This window comes from Canis lupus, chromosome 13, assembly GCF_011100685.1.
Source record: "Canis lupus familiaris isolate Mischka breed German Shepherd chromosome 13, alternate assembly UU_Cfam_GSD_1.0, whole genome shotgun sequence".
Lineage (NCBI taxonomy): Eukaryota > Metazoa > Chordata > Mammalia > Carnivora > Canidae > Canis > Canis lupus.
This window is the reverse complement of record NC_049234.1, coordinates 33,557,068-33,578,871: the sequence shown is the minus strand read 5'-3', so window position 1 is coordinate 33,578,871 and position 21,804 is coordinate 33,557,068. Positions and strand designations below refer to the sequence as shown.

General features: G+C 39.5%; 1 long non-coding RNA gene across 7 annotated transcripts in view; it reads right to left on the bottom strand.

Moving 5' to 3' along the window:
* LOC102154983 overlaps positions 1–21,312 on the bottom strand; it is a 28,165-nt gene extending 6,853 nt beyond the window's left edge. The window contains exons 1-8 of one of the 7 annotated variants that reach the window (XR_005368784.1): positions 21,229–21,312; positions 18,248–18,437; positions 17,986–18,156; positions 12,396–12,599; positions 10,510–10,657; positions 5,927–5,981; positions 4,974–5,069; positions 3,505–3,575 (exon numbers count right to left, since the gene is read on the bottom strand). This is a non-coding gene — a long non-coding RNA (uncharacterized LOC102154983). Of the gene's footprint in view, positions 1–3,504; positions 3,576–4,973; positions 5,070–5,926; positions 5,982–9,755; positions 10,318–10,509; positions 10,658–12,395; positions 12,600–14,288; positions 14,442–17,985; positions 18,157–18,247; positions 18,438–21,228 lie in introns of those variants that run through there. The other 6 variants (XR_005368785.1, XR_005368786.1, XR_005368781.1 and 3 more) reach the window with 6 other exon arrangements.
* Between the last annotated feature and the right edge of the window lie 492 nt (positions 21,313–21,804).

Sequence of the window (21,804 nt, the reverse complement as noted above, 5' to 3'; positions counted from 1 at the left end):
TGGCCATGTCCTTGTTTTGTAGTTGGGAAACTGGTGTTCAGGAACATCAGTGAGGGAAGTAGGTGTAAACCACACAGCTGTTTGGTACCTCAGGTTGGATTCAACGAGCCATAAAAAGAGACACAAAAAATGTCGTGGGCTTCCAGAGGAAGGGCAGATACCATTTTCCTGTTGTGGGGATGGTAGGAATAGGAGCAATCCATGGAAGTTTGTTTAGACGGACCTCAAATACGGCAGTTTCTCAGGAAGCTGGGGAAGGGGTGTTTTGGGTGGGAAAGGTAGCATAAGGAGAACAGGGGAAGGAGGAGCATGGTGTCTGTGGAAGAAGTGACCTGAGAGCAGGGATGGGCTGTGTAGGGTCCATGGTGTGCAAGGGGATAGGAAGACCAGAGAATGGAGAAGTTGTTCTGGTTAAGATTATGTAGGACAAAAGTTACAGTCTGAAAAAGTTAGTTATTTCAGGTAATAACAAACCACTGGAGTTTATGAACTAAACAGTGGTGTGGTCAGTATTGGCTTGGAATATCAATCTGTCGCAATGCATAAAACGCTCTGATGTGAGAAATCCCTTACACAGCTCCATGGGAAATATAGTGGAGATGGAATGCTCTGGAAGCAGAAGACATGGGTTGCATTCTTTCTCCGGGAAACAAAAATAACTGATGTTTGTTGAGTACTTATCATATTCTTGCTTTTAATAGTCCTTCCAAAATTTTCCAAATCCCGTGGAACTGTAATCCTAGGAAATGCCTTCTTCCTGTCTGTTGAGGACAAATATAAAGTAATTTGCTGAACACACATTATTGGTTTTGCCATCAGAGCAGTGGAGGGTGACATGGTGCTTCAGCGGGAGGGGCTGGGTGTAGCAGAGGCTGCTGGCACTTCTCAATACCTGAGCTTACCCCTCCTTAGCACGTAGGGGAAATGATGTTTATCCACCCCTTGATGCTGACCTTGAAATGGGGTCAACTACTCGGTAAAGCAGCCGGCCAGGGTAACGTGAGAGTCATACCACAAGAACTGTTGAGCTTCTGTTTGCAAGGAAATGCATCACTGACCTCCACAGAAACACAAATAGATAAATAAAAATAAATAAAACAGTAAAACAAGCCCTGTCATATCAAACCACTGAGATCCACTGAGATTTTAATATGCTGGCAAACAGCTCCATGGTAGGCATTAGGATGGCCCTGTTGAGAATGATGGAGACACCGCATGCAGCAAGTGATAGTCCGTCCTAGTTAGAAGCCTGAATTCTGGATTAAAGCAGAGCTTTTCTTCTCAGCCCTAGGTCTGGAAACTGACAGCTATTAAGCTACTGCTATGTGTCAGGTGCTTTAAATGCTAAACATAATATTTGAAAGAGCAGATTATTAGATATTTTTGTTTAGATGGGGACAAAGGTTAAATATGTTTCCTGAGGACACAGAAATGGTAATGGGAGACACCAGGTTTCCATCCTCCAGTCCCAGGGATGTGTGAGCATTCTGTTTTTGGCTTTTGCAGGTGAAGTGTTAAGGTGATTATTGAAGTTTAAATCTCATTTCAAAAGAAGACCGATAACACATTTTTTTTTTAAACAAGGGCACAATCTCTTTATGTAAACTGTTTCCATGGGCTAAAGGAGTCAATCTAGAAAGTGCTTTAAAAAAAAAAAATCTGTGATTTTTTTTTTGCCAACTTATTTCTAGATATCTTCCCCTTGTAGATATTTTAGTTTATGAATTAAGTTCCTGACAAATATTGTCATGATTCTTTACTCCTTGGTAATAGAGCAGGATTACACGTCCATACCCTGGAGGAGCCTGGTGGTGATAGAATATATTTTTCTTATCCCTTGACTTTGTGCTGAGCCACTAGCTCATGTGGCCAATGCCTGGTGCAGACACAAGGCATGTTAAAGCTTCACATGTGCCTATGTACTCACGCCAGCCTTTTCGTCCTCCTGTCATTACCGTGGAAAGATTATGTCACGTTTTGTCAGTGATCTTATAAGAACAAGACATATGGGCAGACCTGGACTCAGTTTACAGTGTGGACACATGTGAAACCCCAGCTGAGTCACCAACACTCAAGACAGGCTTCACCTTTATGGTGCTTAGCACCATATGCTATGGTGCTTAGCATCTCTTGGAAATAGCTAGCCAATGCAATAAGCTATCCCGCTCTGAGGTCTTTGCTATTGCAGGGATTGTATCTGTGCACTTCCCAAAATAGCATCTACTCGAAGCAGGGAACTTTTGTGTCTTCCTAAAATATTACCTCTTTCTTTTACCAATATTTACCCAGTGGCTGAAAGGTGTCACAGATCAGATTAGCTACAGTGGACACAAGGATGAATTAGCGTCTGTTTGATTTTCTAGAATCTTGTGATATAGTAAACCTTTATGTCAGCAGATCTGTATTAAGCAAGGTTTTCCCTTTCTCTGCCTTTGATACCAACTCTATTTACCAGAAGGGCCCAAACATGGTATTTTTAAAACTTAGCCAGCTTCTACTGGCCTGAATCCTCAGATTGCTATTATCATAACTTAAGACAGGACAAGGACACAGGTCTTGGTGAGGAGCCTTGGATCCTACCCCCACCCCAGAGCAGTGACAAAGCAGTGGGAATACTGGGTAAATGAGAACACAGAATCCGTGCACATCTAGCTCCGAGTGTGAAGAGCACAGTTGGGATTCAGGGGGGGCATGATGCTTAGATCTTAATGTACCTCGAAATATATACCTACCAAATATATCCTCTTGGGGAAACTGCTTAATCAGAATCTCTTTGTTTCCACTTCTGAGTTGATATATTTAAGCTGCTACCTGGTTCCTACCACCAACTCTGCTCTCCCATAGCAGAGCAAGTTCGTATTCCATACTCCTGACGCTTTGCTCCAAGCTCAGCAAAAACCCACCAAATAATTAAGCAGCTCCATTAAGCCATTCACCTCATTGTGTTTTATTTTGATTAGTTTAAAAATCCAGCTCTTTCCTCCATGGGTGGGTGTGGTGGGGGAAATGATAGATAGATAGATAGATAGATAGATAGATAGATAGATAGATACCTATAGAAATACATGTCTTTTGTTTTGTCTAAAAAAGAATAACGATGCTCTATTTCTGATTGTTTCACCACCAAGTAGCATTATGACTGTTTTGTGAAAGCTTGAAACAAATGGGTTTAAAATAAATGTAGGAGTGGGTCACACGGGTGGCTCAGCTAGCTGGTTGAGCATCTGACTCCTGATTTCAGCTCAGGTCGTGATCTCAGGGTCCTGAGATCGACCCCACATTAGGCTCCCCATTCAACAGGGAGTCTGCTGGAAGATTCCTTTTCCTTCTCCCTCTGCTTCTCCCCTGCACTCACACATGCTCCTGCATGCTCTCTCTCTCTCACTCTCAAATACATACATACATACATATATACATACATAAAATATTTAAGAAATAAATATAGGAATGAAAAAAAGAGGTTTGAAAGATGTATTAAATTTGAAGGGAAAACACATTTATTTCTGAAAGAAATTTTTATTTTTAAGTCCCGCTGCAGTTCATTTTCTGTCCAGAGCATTGCATGATGAGTAAAACTAATAGGGAAATGAGTAAGTAAGAAAGTAAATAAATAAACAGTGTTTTCAAACATAATTATGAAGTAAGACATTAATACTAAAATAAACTGGAACTAATATAAGCTGTGTTTCTCCTCTTCCCATTATGCCCTCAAACTAGAAACTAAATTACACTGTACTCTTTAATCTCTGGCACTGTCCAAATTGAGGGAAGCAATTTACAAAGGCTCATGCATAATTTATTAAAGGTTCCCTGTGTAGTGTATTTGCCCTAATTCAATAACATCACACTATTATAATTTGACTTTTAATATATTATGGTTATTTATTAAATTTTTAATTAGTCTCAGAATTGCTTTTAGCAGACTCTAAAATCCATTTTAATAACAGAACTGGACAAAATGAACTACTTTAAGTTTCTGAGTCTCTATGAAAATCTTTGGAAATTGCACTCCATGCACGAGTGTGAATGCGCGCACACACACACACACACACACACTCCTAAATGGCCATGGCCAAAGGTGGAAGGGAGGCTAGCATCCACAGGGAAGGCAGACTGATGCCAAATGGGTGGAAAGCTATAGCTAAGGTTCCATTCCAGGACCAGTTGTGCACTCACTATGAAATGCTCAGGCCTGCCTGGAACACATCGATATTCTTGGAGGAAAATTATTTTCTTTATTTTTCTTCTCCGCAAGTAAGTTTGAATTTCACAGCAGGAAGCAATACTACGCCAGAGCATTGTTTCATAAACATATAATATCAACAAATAGGATAGGTCCAAAGCATATCATGATGATACACATTAGAAGCTCTGCTTTATGAATTCAACATTTTCCTTCCTCACTTTGTATATCAGTGGTGTCAGGGTATAAACCACAGTGTGTTTGTTAGGAGCCTATGGAACACATAGAAGGAAGCTGGTACAGATTTCTTGAATGACTCTAGGAAAAATTCCTATGCTAAGTGCTTAGCAAAATTTTGAAAATGTATTATAGGTTTCATCTCAAAAAGTCTATTCCTTTAACTCTTCAAGAACACAGGGTCACTCACCGCTGATTATAAAATGAAATTCAAACTCCTTTTCAGCATAATATGGGTTCTATTTTCTTTCTTGCCACCTCCTGCCCACCCAAGTGATTATGTAACTGTGTGGATAAACTCCTCACCTGCCTTTCATGCTTCCTGAGTTTTTCTCAATTTTTCTGCCTAACAAATCGGGAAAACAAAGTTCTATGGAGCTGAACTGAAATTTGGACCACTGTTCAATTCCAAATTGACTCCAGAAATATACATGCATGGAAAAGATCCAGACCAATGTTATCGCAGGCTTAGAGAACTGAACTGGTATCAAAACTGGACACTTGACAAACAGATAACCCCTCCATTATAGGTATGTATGAATAAGCCCCACACCTGCAGAAGAAACTTTGGGACCTGAACTGAGATTTGAACTACCATAGATGGAAGATGAGACGGCCTCTGTGCTCTGAGCCTGTCTGGGTTGATTGCCTGCCAACACAAAAACAACATTTCCCATGGGATGACAACAGAAACCAGTATCCAAGTGACAAAAAATTCACAATGTCCACACTAGATTCCAATTTACTTAATATATAAAAAGAAAGAAAGAGAAAAAGAAAGAAGAAAGAAAGAAAGAAAGAAAGAAAGAAAGAAAGAAAGAAAGAAAGAAAAAATAACCAGTTTTCAAATGAAAAAAGCAACTGATAAATGCTAATCCCAATAGGATTCAGGTAATGAAATTATCAAAAACAACAAAGCACCCTCCAAAAAACCTTTAAGCTAATTATTAATAGCATGCTCCATGAGGTAGAGAGATACACACTCAAATTTAATGGAGAAAGGGAAGTTCTCAGGTCAGGAACAAAAACTATTTTTAAAGGAATCAAGTGAAAATATTGAGCTAAAAAAATACAGAATCTGAAATAAAATTTCCGTAGATGGGTTCAATAAGAGAATGGCTATAATAGAGGGAAAAGTCAGTGAAATTGAAGATAGAACAACAGGTGTATCAAACCATTTAGAGAAAAATATAGGACAAAAATAACAGGTGGAGGGGAGACTTACGGGAGCTTTTCAAAATATGTCAATGAGATCATTGAAACAGAAGATAAATACATCAATGTTGAAAAAATTTGAAAAAAATTGTAGCTGAAAAAGTTCCAAATTTGCTGAAAGATTTAAACTTATAGTAAAATAAATAAATAAATAAATAAATAAATAAATAAAGCAGTAAACCTCAAACACAACACAATCAAAGTTAATCATGTTTAGACATATTCTATTAAAGTCCTAACCATTAACTATAAGGTCAATCTTGAAAGTAGCTAGAGTAAAGGATATATTACCGGAAGGAGACCTGGAGCTGAATGATTGTGAATTTCTCATCAGAAAGCATGGAGGCTAAAAAGATAGTGAAAAAAACACATATTGCCATTACTCAAAGGAAGCGATGTCATACCAAAATTCTGTATCAAGCAAAAATATTCTTCTAGACTGAAAGTAAGAAAAAAAAAGAAGTTTTCAGATAAAGGAAAACTAAAGAATATATCACCTACAAACCTTTTCAAAAAGAGATTCTAAAAGGAGTTCTTCAAGCTGAAGAGAAATAACCAAGGGTAACATAAGTCTTTGAGAATGGAAGAACAGGAGAAATGGGTAAACATCTGGGTAAATATAAAAAACTGCATGTCCCCTCTTACATTCTTTAAACTTATGTATGCATCTTAAAACAAATATTGTAACATTTTCAGGTGATTTTTTTAATGCCTGCAAGTATAACACATTTATGTGAAGGGGGTAAAAAGGTCCTATATCACTTCAAGTTTTCAACATTTTATTTCAATATTTTCTGTAAGTAGAATGTGAAAGGTTAAATATGCAAAGCATATAGTCTCTAGAGCAACCAATAAAAAATACAGAAATGACCAAAATATCAATAGAAAAATTGAAATGGAATACTAAAAATGATTCAAATAATCCAATGCAGGGAAGACAATGGGGAATAAAGAGAAAAACAAAACAAAACAAAACAGGGCAAAGTGAAAACAAATAATAAAATGACAGACTGAAATCCAAGCATATCAACATTTACACGGTATTTTAATTCTCTAAAAATTCTAAATATAATCCTAAATACAATGGAGAACAGAGGAGATCCTATTATAAGCTGCCTACAAGAGAGATTTTTATTACAAAGACACAGATACGTTGAAAGAAGATGTACAGAAAAAGGTACATCATGAGTAGTAAGCATAGAAGTACAGAGTGGCTGGCTATTTTAGTTATCAGGTAACATAGACACCGAGAAACTGTTTTCCGGAGATAAAGAGGTACATATCATGATGATAAAAGGAACAATTAATCAGAAATTTATATGCATTATAATTATCCATGCACCTAATAAAAAAGCCTCAAATTGGATAAAGCACACTTGATAGAATTAAAGGCAGACAGAGAAGGATCCCACAGTTACTGTAGTTGACCGTAATACCACTCTGTCAGTGATGGATATGGCAAGAACAAAAAATCAGTAGTAACATATAAAATCCAAGGAACACTATCCACTGCTTGAAATTTATGGATCACTACCTTCAACCCATATCAAATGCATACCTTTCTAACCAGCCCATGGCACATTTTCCAAGATGGTTGCATTCATGGGCCACAAAACAAGTATCGACATCTTTTTTAATCACACAAATATATTCTCATCACAATAGAGTTAATTTAGAAACTGGAAACAAGATATCTAGAGAATTCTCAAACATCTGGAAATTAAGCAGCACATCTATAAATAATTTATTGACTGAAAATAAAATCACAAAAGAGAATTGGAAAATGCTTTGAACTGAAGGACAATACACCTAACTTGGAGGAAACAGAGCTTTAAAATGCTTAAAAAGAGAAAATAATGACATAAAATCCCTAAGGATCTATGCTAGCAAAAGAAAAAAATAAATGAAATAAAACTGAGGCAGAAGACGAGAAATAATATAAATAATAATTTGATGATATAGAGAACAAACAGGACCAACAGTCAACAGTAGCCTGGAAACATCAAGAATTACTAGACTAAGCTGACCACAGAAGGAGGAACACAGATCATCTATAGCAAGAGTCAGAAAGAAGCAATTACTACATGTTTTATGAATAGGAAAAGGGTAATAAGACAATATACCAACAATTTTATATCAGCACATCTGATGATTTAGATCATATGGACAAATTTCTTTAAAAAAATTGGCATAAGACATTTGCTCTCTTATTGAAGAAGTTGAATTTGTTAGCGAAACCTTCCTAAAATGACAACTCTAGACCAATTTTCTTTTTCTGGTAAGTACACCAGACAATCAAGGATAGAGAGATAATAGAGAAACAAAGAATTTACATGTGTATGAGGAGACTGGGTATGTTTTAAGATGTTTTGTGGATTGAAAGATCTATAACATTCCCAAAATTATTTTTCCAATATAATCCATATATCTTTGTAAAAATTCAGAGATTACAGAATTGAAAACTATGAAATGTGAAGGTGTACCATTTCTTTTCATTTTTTGACTATACCAATCCCCTTCCTCTCTATCTTCATTTTAAGACTTTTTTTAATATTCCCTCAATAATTTCTCTACACTCCTATACACACATGCTTCTAAATAAGCCCATCCTAAAATCCTTCAAAATGCCATATATCTTGTATTTCTCAGGGGACACCTAGACTTGGTTGTTTCTGATAATGATAAATGTACCAAAAATGACTCATTTAAACTAATCAATTAGTGGCCTTGAATATTTCCACTCAAGTTCTGTCTATCCTTTACCACCTAACTCAGATAAGGAAGCATATAGGTGAACTTATGAATAAATCAGTGGCTTAATATCCTATTCAATCCAGACCCTAACTCATAATTTTGCCAGGGTTTCCTGGTACTTCTATCCCAACACAGTGGCCGGGTTAGCTATGAATCTTTTGTTGAAAATACTAGATATCTGGAAATAATTTATTTAAATAAAGCCAGCAGTTAGGCATTATGTGTCTTTCTCTCCTTGTATCTGTACCCATATTCAACCCTCTAGCTTATGAGCCCTTTTCTTTTATAAAAAAACAAACAAAATTCATATTCTAGTTTTGCTTTGTTTTAATTTTTGTTTCCTGGGGTTTTGTTGTATCTGAAAGTAACTTGCTGCTTTTCTGATATGTGGTAGAAACAAAGAAAATGTGGAATGAATTTGATTTTTTTTTAAAGATTTTATTTATTCATGAAAGACACACAGAGAGAAAGGCAGAGACATAGGCAGAGGGAGAAGCAGGCTCCATGCAGGGAGCCAAGGATCACACCCTGAGCCAGGGGCAGGTGCTCAACCGCTGAGTCACCCAGGTGTCCCTGAATTTGAAATTTAAAACAAGGGCCTTTTGGGATCCCTCCCTAGGTGGTTCAGTGGTTTGGTGCCTGCCTTCGGCTGGGGGTGTGATCCTGGAGACCTGGGGTGGAGTCCTGCACTGGGCTCCCTGCAGGGAGCCTGCTTCTCCCTCTGCCTGTGTCTGTGTCTCTGTGTGTGTGTGTGTCTCTCATGAATGAATAAATAAAATCTTAAAAAAAAAATAAAAATAAAATAAAACAAGGGCTAACTTTTAGGAAAGATACCTGCATTTCAGGTAAGCAGGGATGATTGAGAGCTGGTATCCTCTAGACATTTCAGTATGTTTCTTGAAAATTAAGCCCTCACTCTATTCCTTAATATACTCTTGTAAAGCAGATTTTCATAATATATTTGCAAAGCACCTTTAATGTCAAATGAGTTCCTGTACTCAACTTCATTATCATAAAAATGCCAGTTCTTCTGTAGTGAGGAAATCCAATTACTTATGACTAAGGTGTTTGGATGAAAATGACAAAACCAACAACTGTTAGTGGAAAAAAAGGCCAGCGTTCTCTATAATCTCACTGGGGTTCCAGTAAGGCTCTATGAATATGGAAACAGGGAACCAAAAGAGGAGGCTTTGCAAAGCTTAGACCACATTCAGTTCTTTCTTCAATTCAATTTTGTTGGCTTTCAAGAACAGTATCAGAGGGAGATTATTCCTCATTACATTTTCTTTTTCACTAATTTGTCAGATTTGCAGGAAATGAGGGAAATTCACAGAGACCAAGATGAACAGTCAGGAACAGAAGAGAACAGGTTTATATACTGTTTATTTATCAGAAGGGGCTTTAGTGAACAGAGCACAGGGTTTTAAAATGAGAAGCATTGTTATTGAATCAGGGCTTGACCACAGGGTGCATTCCTTGGGCAGCCTGCTTAGATGCTCTGACCCTCATATCCCATCCTTACAACGAGGGGGAACATGGCCACCTCAGGGTGACATTGTTAGGGCAATATAGTTGAATATGGTTGAAATTCATTATTATATGCAAAGTTGCAACATAGAGTACATGCACATTGCAGGAGTTCATAGTCAGTTTCTGACATCAAACAGTATCTAATATTTAATAAAGTTGAGAGTGCTCTAGGTGAAGATCCTGGATCTGCGTTTGCTATCTCCTTGATCTAGGGCAACATACTTAATTATTCTTCATCTCAGTTTTCCATCCTGAAAACCAGAGATGATAAGTCTCACTTGCGAGGTTGTCAGGAGTCCAATGAGATGGGAATGACATGCGTGGTGCATGGTCAACGTCAACGTCGAGACCTTAACCCATTCCCTAGTTCCTCGAATGCTTTTCCTCATTTCTTCAGCCTGTGCAGAGAATGAGTGGAGGGTGATGCTCACAGTAAAGGGTAAGTGCAGTGAGGAATAACCAGGAAGCTTTTCTTTTGAAGATAGATCTTATTACTGCAAATGTGAATGCCGACTCACTTTTTCTGAGGGGGTTCCTAATCCAAGTACCCCTTTTCCCAACCCAGATGAAATAACTCCGACAGCACTGACCTTCCTATGTTCTCATAACTCGAGGAACCGATTGCTCCCCAAATCTGGCTTTCTCTTTTTGAAATTATCCCTAGACAACCCTTAATGGTAATGGCTTCATCCAATAGGGAGCGTTGCAAGGATGTGATCCAGGAAGAACAGAGTCCTCCTAAGAAAATGACAGAGTTATTTATTTGTGAAAGTCCCTGGGGGAAATATGTCCCTGAACTCTGTCCCTGCAGCTGACACTAGGAAAAATGATTATCTGCTTTCCAGAGCTTTCTAAAACTAGCTTTACAGCTAAATGATTTTAAGATTCTGACAGCCTATAATTTTATGGCCCTTGGGTTCTAACTCTGTGATCATAAAGATTAAAATTTGTAAAGTGTGTTAATCTAAAATTTAACATGCTGAAGGTCTATGATTTCAGCTCTTCTTTGAATGTTTCCATAAAATACGTAGACTCTACATATTGCATCTGACTGGTCAGAGACCACTCTGGTCTTCCTAGCTAGTCTCTTTCTCTTCCACTCTAGACCCTAAAAATAATAAATCCCTCATACTTTCATGTAGCATCGAATGAATGAGTTGAACACCTATGCACCATGTTTTTTTTAATCATGCTGGTTATTAATCCCTTTAACCAAATCCAATTTTGATATGTAGTACAGCATAAGGGGGTAAATGCCTCATCCAGAAATAACTGGGCTTTTAAACTGATGCAAAGGCAATGCCTCCTTCATCAATAACTACTTCCATGCCCTCATTTTAAAAATCACAAATCTAGGATACCATCCTCTTGGAAGCCTGCCTAGATTAACCAGAGATAATTTCCAAACATATGAAATCTCAATTAAAATTTTTCCTGTAATAAAACCATAATATTCCATCTCTTTAACCTTTTTGAATACATGCTGTAGTCTTTAATTAGTCTGTTTAGATGCAGATTCCCTGTTGGCAAGATCACATCTGGAATATAAGTAATGGCCAGGGACAAGTGTGCAAAGTTGTGCACGCTCAGGGCTGCTTAGTCTGTCAGACTGTGCACAACTTGATGTAGTGACCACTAGGTGGGGGTGTTGCCTTGCATTCTAGGGCGAGGGCGGGGTCCATGCTCACCAGATCCACCATTGTTAGTGCAAAATCCATCGATAAAGCCCTTCCAAGTAAGTGCATTACTTCTTGTCCAAACAGGTGAATCAATCAGCAGTTTCCACTTTTATAAGGATGGCACATTTTTTTTTTTAGGATGGCACATTTTTACAGAGGATTTTGGACACAGAAATACCAGTCCTTGCCACATGAAGTGTAGGGATATTCCCAAGGGAAACACATCCCCCCACACACACCTCCCCCAAAATCAGTAGTTCATTTTGATGTGAAATTTTAATCTATTTTGTGAAGGGTGGCATATGACACAAATGCCTTGGTGTTTAGATTGCCATTAACTTTTCCTCTCCTATTAAATAGGGTATTTGATAAGTCTGGGTTCTGGCTGTCTCTGTGTAAAGATGAGTTTGGTTTATATAAGGTGACAGGCATCTTCATTGAAGGTCATGCACTTCTTAGGTATAATCTGTGGACCTACAATCAAGTTCCAGGCTTTGCCTCTGGCCTCGTGTTCCAGGAATTCTGAGATATGTGATGTGTGGAAATCTTGCTGGTAGGCCAAGATGGGTTTGTCTGGGTGTGATCCATCATAGGGAAGGAGATGTATGATGTTCACTGACATGTATGATCCCACACCACCCTAATGCAAGCCACATAAACTTTTCTAATAGTTGTATTTAAAAAAATGAAAGAAAAGGGTAAATTAAATTGAATTATGCATTCAGGTAACCCAGTGTATCTAATATGTCATTTCAACATGCAATCAACATAAAACATTTATTAATGAGATAGCTTACCTTCTGTTTCCTTTGTGCTAAATTGTAGAAATGAGTGTGTATTTTATACTTTTAGCCCATCTCAATCCAGTTACTATGCTCTTATAGGAAATACGTGATCCATATGTAGGATTTCATACTCCTTGCAGTTGCAAAAGTAGATCTACATACCCAAGTTGTTGCAAACATAAAGATTTTCCAGTAACTGATTGAGTACCAGATTCTCTAAATTTTAAAATAATTACAATGACATAAAACAAAACACTTCAGTCTTTCGAATGCACATGCCATATATCAAGCGCTCAATAACTATGAGAGGCTAACATGTAAGGTATCATGCTACACTGAAAATGATCTCTGTGGATCTTGCTATGAAAAAAAAAAAAAAAAGAGGGCAGCCCAGGTGGCTCAGCAGTTTAGTGCCACCTTCACCCCAGGGCATGATCCTAGAGACCTGGGATCGAGTCCCACATCAGGCTCCCTGCATGGAGCCTGCTTCTCCCTCTGCCTCTGCCTGTGTCTCTGCCTCTTCCTCTCTGTGTGTCTCTCATGAATAAATAAATAAAATCTTAAAAAAAAAAAGAGAGAGAGAGACAATCACTGTATAACCCTCCAGGAATTTCCTGAGCTGAGAACAACTGTATCATTGGCGTAACTCATCTCTCCAACATGATCAGATATCTTTCCAACGCAGGACCCTACATTTATGAATGCTTTGTTTTTACTGAGTCTAGTACAGTATTTGTCAGAGTTTAGGAATTTGATAAATACTTGTTGATTTAAATTGAATAATGAGGGACTCCTGGGTGGCTCAGTGGTTGAGCATCTGCCTTTGGCTCAGGGTTTGAGAGGTCCTGGGATCCAGTCCCACAGCAGGTGCTCTGTGGGGACTCGATCCCATCACACGCTGAAAAGTCTCATCATGTGATGAACCTCAGCAGCCAGGAAGTGATGGCACGTATCACATATGATACTGCAGGAAGAACAGTGGCACAAAAGTAGCTTTGGGAGGGCCTGCATGGTCCCAACTCTGCCTCCTTGAGTTACCAGCACCCCCTATCTAATTGCTGTCCTAGCACTTGCACACACTGCTGCATTTTTCTGCAATCGTATGTCATCATTAACCATATGTCTTCTTTCCACCACTTTTTTCCTAGCAATTCACCATCATTAATTTTTAGTACTCTTTCCTGAGGACAGTTGGCTCCCATCCAAATGTAATGAGGTTGAGATTCGTAAAGTTCGATAATTGTCAGGGGCAGAGTATAAATGTGATAAAAGGCAAGTTTCCTTCTTTCTTTTTTTCTTTTCTTTTTCTTTCTTTCTTTCTTTCTTTCTTTCTTTCTTTCTTTCTTTCTTTCTTTCTTTCTTTCTTCCTTTCTTCTTTCTTTTTGGTCTCTCAGTCAAATAGATTGACAATGGTCATCTCTGTGAGCTTCATTTGAGTTGGGATTATCAGGGTCATGAGGAAGATTTAGCTCAATACCAGGCAACTAGCAGTCATATTTGATGAATGTTGCAAACATATTAATAATAATTAATGAATTTCATCAATTTTTGTGGGTTAAATTATATCTACAAAGAGATGCATTATTCAATTTATTTATTTTTTTAAGATTTATTTATTTATTCATGAGAGACACAAAGAGGCAGAGACATAGGCAGAGGGAGAAGCAAGCTCCCTGCAGGGACCCCGATGTGGGACTCAATTCCAGGACCCTGGGATCATGCTCCTGAGCCAAAGGCAGATGCTCAAACCCTGAGCCTCCCACATATCCCTACAGAATGATTACTAACATTGAAGTAGCATTAGAGAATAGATTGCAGAAAAGCCTTGATCCTGCCCAAACCCACAGTCCATCCTGTCAGCAAGCTCCTGAAAGCAAATGCATAAAGCAGAAAGAATGACCAACATACATCAAAGAATATTTATTCTTAGCAGGCTTGGCAACAAAACTCTGAAACACAGGTTTGAGCCTCATTTTATTCTTCTTTATAATGGAGGGAACAAAAAGGTCAACTTCATTATTTTTATAAAGGGTTGAACACTTGTCAGTATCCTAGGACCTGAAAAATAGCAAGTTAGGGCTGCATGTTTGTTAATTGACTAAACTAGTGAATGTATAAACACTTTATGGGGCCACATGACAGTGCCTATAACTTCTATGCAGGTGTGTATATTTATTTTAATTTTTTAAAAATTTAAGATAATAGGAGATTTGCATACAGTCATAAGAAACAATCTAGAAAGATCCTGGATACCCTTCCCTCCGTTTTTCCCTAATTTTAACATCTCTGTCATGACTTTAAGAATCTATGTCTCCCCTACTCTTTTTTGTGTGAGGTGCTGAAGATAGTAGCAGCTGAAGTTCAGTGGAATTTGAAATGAAGTAGCATAAATCAGGATTCGGAGTGAAGATGTTGTTGGCATCTCTGTGACTGCCCCTCGCCAAGTGAGCAATGAAACTCCCAAAGAGAAGGATAAGTGTTTTCTTCAGACTGCCTTGTTTCTGCGCCACCTGCATGCGCTGCTTTAGCTGTCTGGGGGTTTAGAGCCAAGACTATAAACTGGGGTTTATAGACTTGGGTTGACCTGGTGCCCGGCTGGGGAGGAGCGTGGTTTTTCTGCCCTGGGGAGCCTGACCAAGTGTCACTCCTCTGGCAGTGTCAAAGGAGTGCAGTTCTCTCTCCCTGGGGAAGTCCAGCTTTGCAGTCACAGCTGGAAAACTGGTCGACCAGGTGGACCAGGCCTGCACCCAGGGAAGGCGGTGGGTGATCCTTGTGCTTTCATAGCCCTGCTACTGCTCTGCCAGGGAGGAGGCAGCAGGCACCCCAGAAGATAGTAGCAGGGGAGCCCAGTGTTTGGGTTGGTGAGTGAGAAACACATAGGGGTTCTGGTTCAGACTGTTGGTTTTAACCGAGATGCCAGTTGGAGTGCATTGAGTGGGCAACCAACTAAGCTCTCCAGTACCACGCAGGGCCCTCAGTTCTCTATCCAAGGCTTCCCTGAGGCATGTTTCAAACCTACACCCCACTCCCCAGTCCCAGAGCCTTCCTCATCTTTCTCAGGAAATAGAGGGCTCAGTTGAGGCTGCCTCTACATCCTACTGCTTCCTATTAATGCATATCTTCTGGTGGATTAGGACAATCCATGTCAGCCCCATCCAACTGTTGGTTGTGAGAGGCAGTTGTGTGCACTGTGGGATGTTTAGCAGCATCCTGGCCTCTCCTCACTAGATGCAGATAACATAGCTTTTGTTTTAAGATTTGATTTATTTATTCATGAAAGACAGAGAGAGAGGCAGACACAGGCAGAGGGAGAAGCAGGCTCCTCGCAGGGAGCCCGATGCAGGACTCGCTTCCAGGACCCCGGGATCACGCCCTGGGCTGAAGGCAGATGCTCAACTGCTGAGCCACCCAGGGGTCCCAACACAGCTCTGAGAACCAGGAGTGACTCCTGACCTGGCCCCACATCCCCTGGGGAAGGGGGGTGGGGTGGAAATCTCCCCTTGCTTGAGAAGTACTGCAAAAGACTTCTCTCTTTCATAACTGTCCTCTCTTGCTGTCTCAAGCATCTTATTGCATTACATATTTATGATTTGTTTTCCCATTCTACATCCTTATGTCCACTGCCTCCTTTCATGGTGTACACAAAGCCACACCTGTTACTCCTAGTGAAAAATAAATCAATAGCAAAACTATACAAAAGAAACCCAAATCAAATGGCCTTGACTTTGTGATCCCCCTAGCCACCGGACCACCTCTCTTGGATCCTTCTACTTCCAAGAAAGAGCTACGCTTAATGCCCATGTGTGCACCCTGTGTCCTGTCTATCCTGGTTTCTGATCCCACAACTCCTGGGATTATTTTGCCAACATTTCCAATAGCCTCCCCTTGCTAAATCCTGTGGAGACTTCTAATTTCTCAGGTTTTACAAAGCCTCTGCAAATTATACAACTTTTGACCAGTTCTCTACCCACACACATTTTATACAATTCCCTATTCCTTTAACTTCTAAGTTAATATATTTTCTGGCATTGAATCTTGTGCCAGGCTGGTGTATAATTCATTGGATCCTGTACGTGCATCTAATTTCTCCCTCATTGTTGTTTTAAGTGATTGCTTCTTATGACAGCTGTTGGGGCTCTTCAGTGACCCCCTCATCTTTCTCAGGAAATAGAGGGCTCAGTTGTGCCTGTTCACTTGCACAGCATCCACCGAGTGTGGTGTCTAACATAGAGTCTGTAGTTGACATGATGGCCATTGACAGTCCACTCAGCTGTCTTCCCTCTGTTGATGGCACCCTTTCTGTCTTTTCCACTGGCTACTCTTCATCTTTACCACTACAACCTGGAAACATAGGTGTTTTTCTTTCATCCAAACATCTTCCTGTTCACTAACAACCTCCCAAGGTGAACACAACAAGTTCTGTAACTTCAACAGCCTTAAAATTGTATCAAAAACATCTCTGGTCAAGACGTCTGCCCTCGACTCCATGCTCATATTTTCAGAAGCTCTCTAGACAGATATCACCAAGACGTTACCAAGACACCTCAAGCAAAGAATGTACAAAACTGAACTAATTACATTCGAACCCTCAGTGCCTAACTCATGGAAGAAGAAAAATAAAGAGAAAAAAGAGAAAAATATATTTTAAAAGAAGAAAAGGAGAAGGGGAAAAAAACCCCACATTTTCCCTGTATGTTCCTTTCCTACATCCTGTATCTGGAATCAATTTGACAAAACTAGCAAATGGTGTCTTTCCTATAGCTGCCTCCCTAAAATCCCCACAAATGTCACCAGATCTTTAACTCCTACCTTCTGTATCTCTTCTTAATTAGTAACTGCACTCCCTTTCCTCCATTCCTGTTGCTATTACCTAAACTCAAATATGTTTCATCTCCGTCTCAGTTCTCTTCCTGTTCTGATGTCCATGCTAGAACACAACAGTGCGCACATCAGTTGCTGAGCTACCTCTTTCCCCGCAAGAGAAATGCAATAAGCCTGTACCATACAGCTCAGCATCTTCCTCCACTCCCAAGCAGCTTTGTCCCTGCAGCTTCAGCCTCTCTCCTGATACACTCCAGACTACTTACTGAGGTACAGGGGAGCTGCTCCCCATGTCACCAGGCCTTGGCTCCATTCCCATATCTCATGCAGCCAGCAAGCCTTTACTCTACCTTTAAAAATAACTGGAGAATTGCATTCCACTGGAAAGTCTTTCTCAGGACACGTTCTTCACATTCTGACTCTTCCCCTGAGCTTCCAGAAAGCTCTCTATGTCATAGCTATTTACATACATGGTGCCCTGTTTCCCACCAGCAACTCTGTCTTAATGGGGACCATAGGTTGTGCACATCTTTATCTACAGAGCTTAGCGAATATCCAGCACTTAGTAGATCAGTAAATGTTTATTGATGCAAGGAAACAAAATGATAACATTCTTGTTCCCCTTTTCCTTTCTTTGTGAACTAAGTAGTACTGTGTCTCCATTCTCAGTGGAATACATGGTGAATTTATACTAAAAGGTAACATTTAAATGAATATAATTAAGTCCACAGCTTAGAACAGTCATGTGGCTTGCCAGTCTTAGGAAAACAGAGAGAGTCACCTGCTAAAATTGAAATTTCCACTCTGAATGGCTCACTCAATGATGCTTAGGGTGTGCAGTTTGCAGACAGACTTGTGTACCAGTGCTGGATTTGGTTGGCTTCATATGACTTTTCTACATTTGCAAACTCCTGGTATTTGGGCTTGATATCACATACATAGTCCATGGATACTGCCATGAAGGATGAAAAAGAGATTTTTGCTACCTCTATAAATATTATTTCCACTTAAAATATTTGAATTAATGGGATTTCATAGCTCACCTCATTCCTTATGATACAGACTTCAGTGTCTTCAAATTGACTTCTAGTTCAAGGCTTATTTTATTATTTTATTACGACAAGGGCAAGCATTAAATCCTGCTTCTCCAAGCAGTTACATGTGCCTTGTCACAGAACATGTTCGACTCAGGTAGGCGTTATTGTCTCCATTTTCTGGGTAGAATGGCTGAGCCTGTTGAGATGGCAAATATAGGATTTGAAGTTAGGTCTCCCAGCTGTAAATATATAGCTCAGTTCTGTGCATCCAAACTTCTTCTCAAGTCAACAAATGCAAGTAAGGGGAACACTGGGCCAAAATTTCACCCAAATTCTGGGATGGGGTTAGAGAGAAGAAGGAAATGAAAAACAAGGACTTCTTTGAGGCAGAGTCCCCCTCAGATTAATTTCTAATAGAAACTGCTTACCAGGCAAAATCTCCAGTATGTTCAATTCTGTCGCCAGCTTCATGCTGCATTTAAGGTATTATTGAAAGAAACAGACAGTGACAAGTATGACATTGGGGATTCTCTGGGAGCAATTTATATGGCCAAAAGATGTAGTCGGTTTTCTTCGTCTGATGTGACTTTTGGCTTCCTTTTCCATCAAGATAAGATGATACACCTTAAATACATCAAGCTCGAGGGAACTCAAGGTTTCCACTTGCCTGTCCAGTATAGCAGTCGTTAATCATATCTGACTATTCACAATAAAATTTAAATGAATGGAAATGAAATAAAATTTAAAATTCTATCCCTCCATTGCACTATCCACATTTCAGTGGTTCCATAGCTAAGAGTCCCAAATGAACATCTCCATCATCACAGAAGATTCTATGGGGCAGTCCTATCAGACCCAATACCATTTGCTGCTCTCTGCAGAATCCAGGGTAAGGTACATACCAAGAATTCAGTTCCACGTTTATAAAAATTTCTTATTTGCCCTCCAAAAAATACATGGGGAAAAAACTCTCACTAGCTTTGGAGATCTTGGGATTGTAAATCTCATTTTATTTATGTTTTTGTTTGCTGAGACCTGAACAGGCATGATGATGTACAATAGCTATCCTATATAAGCTTGCTGAAAGAATAAACAAATGTATGAATTTATTTGTTTTTCCTTCAATGCTAGGATTTGTGATATTCCTGCAGTCAATTCTACTCATTTTCTAGAAAATATATTCAACTGCTCAGGAAAGTGACCAAAACGTATTGGATAGCCATTGCTTAACCACGCACTAGACTCATACATTTATTATTTAATCTTGTTTCCTACAGAGACACCTGGGTGGCTCAGTGGTTGAGCATCTGCCTTTGGACAGGATCCTGGGATCAAGTCCCACATCGGGCTCCCCACAAGGAGCCTGCTTTTCCCTCTGCCTATGTCTCTGCCTCTATGTCTCTCATGAAGAAATAGATAATCTTGTTTCCAACAAGAAACTCACTGAAGAAAATATTACAATATGCAGATATTTGCCCAGAAATAACTGCAGAATTGGCTGCATCAGGATTCGCACTCAAGTCTATCAGGAGGCGAACCCATGTTTGCCCTACACCCCAGTCTTCTTGTGCGAGACAGCACCACATCTGGGGAAGGCTAAGAAAAATGAGTTCCTATTTAACATCATGGCTTAATTAAAATGTTTAACATTTATACTCTCCTTCCATTTCTGGAAATGAAGCCCTTCCTTGACTTTCAGGATATCACATTACCTCCCCATTCTTTGACTCTTCCAGTTGTTTCTTTCAAGTCCTCTTACATATCTAAGCATGTTGGCCCCCAAGGTGGAGAGAAGGTTAAGTCTTTGTATTCTTGGACATCGACAAAAATGTGAGTACATAGGGGGACTTTTCAAATATTGGCTGAATGTTAAAGAAAACTGAATGAAATAGTGGACAAGAAACACAAACACACAAAACTACAGGTTCAAGGTTACCCTAAATATAATTAATCCCTGCCTATCACCCTGATACTATCATATTCTTGATAGCAGTCACTTGGTCACTGGAAACTTCCAATGAGGGGGGAAAACTAATTGTCTCAATCAGCTTTTGCTTTTAGAAGAGGATTCCCTGTGATGAGAGCGACCCTCTCCCTCCAAATACTTGTGCACTCTACCTCCCTGTGCTCCCTTGGGTCTCACTCAAGGAGCCTGTCACCTTTTCCATGTGGTAGCTTTTCTGATGTAAGAAGGCACAAAGGTCACTTAACAACCTAAAATTGGCCTGGGACCACAGATATCAGGCTCCAGGTCACTTGAGTCCTCTCCTATAAGGTGAAAATAGGATTTCCTTGATGCCACCACACTGGCCTTTCCTTGCTTCATTACAATTCTTCTTTCAACTTTTGATAAGTGCCTGCAGACACAGTGCCACGCATCTTAACACATGCTCTCTCTTAGCTTAAATTCATAGAGGCACGCCATGTTTCAATACAAAGGACTGCAAACATTATGTATTTTACTCCTTCACACCTCCTTTCTTGTGTCCAGATGAACAAAGAGAAGTCCAAGAGGGTATAGTGACTCAGTCAATGTTACATAACTGGTGACTAATAAAGAGCCAGGATTGTTTTGTTTTGTTTTCTTACTGGTGGAATGCTATCTTCTTGAGTAAGGATTTTTCTTTTTTAAAATAGGCCCCATGCCCAGTGTGGAGCCCAATGCAGGGCTTGAACTCAGGACACAAGATCTGAGCTGAGGTCAAGAGTCCAGCCCTTAACTGGCTGAGCCACCCAGGTACTCCTTCTTGAGTGTACTTCTTAATACAATTTATCTTTCACTTTTGGAAAGTATTATTCTACCTCAAAGACATGAGGAACGCTGATGGCCAACTGAAGAGTTTGAGAAGTAGCAATCATTTATCCCATTTGATCTAGCAAGTGACATAGTGAACTGCTATTTTCCCCATTGGCCAAAGATTACAAACTTTAAGAGTGGAAGGAAAGAATAGTAGACTGAGTTGAAATACTCTAGGTTGTCATCTTACCCTTGTCAAGAACTGTCAATTTCCATAACTGGTAAATGTGGTAATGATCTCTACCCCACAGTCACTTACCTCTGTGACTCTCTGTTTAAAACCCATTAACTCCAGGAAATTGTGACATCACACAGTGGTAACCATGTCCATTGTATTCAGCCCCATATTCTGGGGGACTTGTTCATGTGAACCAAACCCCATTTGTTGACTTTGCTGAGATGATGGATGGGAAAGTACAGTGAAGTATCTCAGAGCCATGTGCCCCAACTTAGGCTTTAAGGCCAGAATAAAATCTCCACTTGCCATGTCACAGTTATTGATTACAGAGCATTTTGAGTACTCTAATGCTGTACAAAGCCCAAATTGTGTCTCAAGTGGACTTTTTCTTTGTTGTCACTCTCTTCCTGTGGTAATGCTCTCCTGCTGTATTTTTGGCTCTGTCATTCCAGGACCCACAGACACCCTTAAGGAGCACTAACTATTCCTGGGTGACCAGTGGCAGGCACACTGTTTTAGAAATGAGTTGCATTTTTATCTTCTTTCATTTAATTATATACTTCTGTCTTCTTTCACTTTTGGCTGGAT